This window comes from Microtus ochrogaster, assembly GCF_000317375.1.
Source record: "Microtus ochrogaster isolate Prairie Vole_2 chromosome 14 unlocalized genomic scaffold, MicOch1.0 chr14_random_1, whole genome shotgun sequence".
Taxonomy (NCBI): Eukaryota; Metazoa; Chordata; class Mammalia; order Rodentia; family Cricetidae; genus Microtus; species Microtus ochrogaster.
The window spans coordinates 31,396,633-31,400,030 of record NW_004949096.1 but is presented as its reverse complement, the minus strand read 5'-3'; the positions used below and the strand labels follow the sequence as shown (position 1 = coordinate 31,400,030).

The window sequence follows — 3,398 nt, the reverse complement described above, 5'->3', positions numbered from 1 at the left end:
TTAATTCCACTAAAAAAAAAGTCCAGGCCTAGGTATGGACATTGTTGAATCTACCAGATCTTAAAAGAAAAACCAGCACTAGTGGGTATCTAAATATTTCTTAAAATAGAAAAAGACAGATTGCTACCAGAATCTTTCTATGAATACAGAATCAGCATGATACCAAAACCAGATAAAAACACAATGACAAAAAGAAAAAAATATATCCCAATCTCCTTGATAAACCTAGATGCAAATGTTGATGATAAAATTAAGTAAATTAAGTTCATTTGAATTTGACAGACCAAATTCAATAGCACAGAGAAAATATAATTCACCATGATCAATTTGGCTTCATCCCAAATACTTAGTGATGGTCCAGCATATGCAAAACAAGAAATCTGATGCGTTATGTAAATGGACTCATGGTCTAAAAATGTGATCATCTCAATAGCTGCATAAGAGGGTTTTGATGAACTCTAACACCATTCATGATAAGAGTCTTGAATAAAGGACACAGAAAAGCCATACCTCAACATAATAAAGGTTACATATGGGAGTCTTTTGGTCAGCATTACAGATGGGAGAAAACTCAGCATTTCAATTAAAATCAGAAACAAGTGGTGTTCACTGTTTCCATTCTTGCTTAATATACTGTCTGAAGTCTAGCTAGAGCAAGAAGAAAAGAGAAGGAAACAAGGTACACAAATAGGATAGAAGTTAAAAGTTTAAAAAAGCTCACAGCGACTCCAAAAAAATAATGGCTCCTCTCCCAAAGGAGGTGGAAAAAGATTGTGAGGATGAAGGAATATCAGAAGATGAAGAAGATGACAGTAGTGGAGAAGAGGTTGTCACCCCTCAGAAAAATAGGCAAGAAGGCTATCACACCTTTATCAAAGAAGGTGGTTGTTTCACAAACAGAAAAGGTTGCAGTTCCCACACCAGCTAAGAAAGCTGCTGTTACCCCAGGTAAAAACGCAGCAGCCACGTCAGCCAATAAGGCAGTTACACCAGCAAAGCAGGTCAGCACCTGGTCAGAAGGGAGCCACATAAGCAAAAGTATTCTTAACCGGCCCTGGTAAGAAGGGAGCTGTCACTTCAGCCCAGGGCACTAAGAATGGTAGGAATGCCAAGAAGGAAGAGAGTGATGAGGATGAAGACGATGATGATGAGGATGAAGATGATGAGGAAGAGGATGAATCTGAGCCACCACTAGTGAAAGGATTGAAACCATCAAAATAGCTGCTGCTGCTCCTGCCTCAGAGAATGAGGACGAGGAAGATGATGAGGAAGATGACAATGAAGAAGATGACTCGTGGAAATCACACCCACTAAAGGAAAGAAAACTCCGCCAAAAGTTGTTCCTGTGAAAGCCAAGACTGTGGCTGAAGAGGATGATGATGGAGGAGGAGATGGATGAAGAGGAGGAAGAGAACAAAAAAGCAGAGGAAGAGCCTGTTAAAGCAGCACCTGGAAAACAGAAGAAGGAAATGACCAAACAGAAAGGAGTCCCTGAAGCCAAGAAACAGAAAGTGGTGGGAGGCTCAGAATCAACTACACCTTGCAACCTCTTCATTGGAAACCTTAACCCAAACAAGTGTGTCGCTGAATTTAAAGATGCCATCAGAGAACTTTTTACTAAAAATGATGCTGTTGTGGATGTCACAACTGGTACAACTAGAAAATCCAGCTATGTGAACTTTGAGTCTGCTGAAGACCTAGAAAAGGCCTTGGAGCTCACTGGTTTAAAAGTGTTTGGCAATGACATTAAACTAGAAAAACCAAAGGAAGAGACAGTAAGAAAGTTCAAGCTGCAGGAACACTTTTAGCAAAAAACCCTTCATTCAACATCACTGAGGATGAATTAGAAGAAGTGTTTGAAGATGCCGTGGAGAACAGATTGGTTAGCCAGGATAGGAGGAGTAAAGGGATTGCTTATATTGAATTTAAGTCTGAAACTGATGCAGAAAAAATCTTTGAAGAGAAGCATGGGGCAGAAATTGATGGGCAATCTGTTTTACTTTACTACACTGGGGAAAAAGAACAACAAAGGCAAGAAAGAGCTGGAAAGAATAGCACTTGGGGTACTGAATCAAATACTTTGGTTTTAAGTAACCTTTCCTACAGTGCAACAGAAGAAACTCTTCAGAAATCATTTGAGAAAACAGCTTTTATCAAAGTGCCCCAGAACCAACAAGACAGATCTAAAGGGTATGCATTTATAGAATTTGCTTAATTTGAAGATGCTAAAGAAGCTTTAAGCTCCTGTAGTAAAATGGAAATTGGGAGCAGAACAATCAGGCTGGAGTTACAAGGACCCAGGGACTCACCTAATGCACGAAGACAGCCATCCAAAACTCTGTTTGTCAAAGGTCTTTCTGAAGATACCACTGAGGAGACCTTAAAAGAATCATTTGTGGGCTCTGTTCTTGCAAGAGTAGTTACTGATTGGGAAACCGGTTCCTCTAAAGGGTTTAGTTTGTAGATTTCAATAGTGAGGAAGATGCCAAAGCTACTAAGGAGGTCATGGAAGATGGAGAAACTGATGGGAACAAAGTTACCTTAAACTGGGACAAACCTAAGAGTGAAGGTGGCTGTGGTGGCCAAGACAATTGCAAAGGAGGAAGAGGTGGATTTGGTGGCAGAGGCCTCAGGAGGGAGGTATGGAGAGGGGGCTTTGGAGGTCAAAGAGACTTCCAAAGTGGCAGACTTCAAGCCACAAGGAAAAAAGATGAAGTTTGACTAGATCCTTCCATCCCAATTTTTCCCGATTCATTTTAAAGAACAGACTCTGGGATTTTACACTGTTACCTGTTAAATGACAGAGGCTTTTAAGGACAGTTCAAGAGGCTTTTGTTTATTTGTTTGTTTGGTTTTGTTTTTTTCCTAAGGTCATTTTTTTGTGTTGGGGGTTGTAAAAGAATATTTATCATGTTTTTTTTGCTTCAATGACTTTAGGACAAATTAAAAGTCCTAAATTCTAAAATAAAAAGAAAGAAAAGAAATCAAACAACACAAACAACAAATTGATTAATGAAATGAACAAAAGATTTCAAGAGATAGACTACAACTAGTCGATGAACTTTTGAAAAATCTTTCCACTTTAAGAGCCATCAGAGAAATTCGAATTAACACTTCCTTGATATCCATCTCTCCCTAGTCAGGATGTCAGTCATTTAGAAAATAAACAACAAATGTTGGTTAGGATGTGACTAGTGAGAATGTGAACAAGCCCAGCTACTATGGAAGTCTAAAGACAGTACATCAAAAACCTATCATTCGGACTGTGGAGAAGCTTAGAGGTTCAAAATTTACCCAAGTGTGAGAACTTGAGTTTGGATCCCCAGAATCCACATAAGAGCAAATGCAAGGGTGTTCCTCTGTAATCCCAACACTCCCAATGTGAGATGGGAGGTGGA

At 39.4% G+C, this 3,398-nt stretch overlaps 1 pseudogene; it reads left to right on the top strand.

The window, feature by feature from the left end:
* The first annotated feature begins 241 nt into the window (after window positions 1-241).
* Window positions 242-2,725, top strand: LOC101985559 (annotated as a pseudogene).
* Window positions 2,726-3,398: the final 673 nt, after the last annotated feature.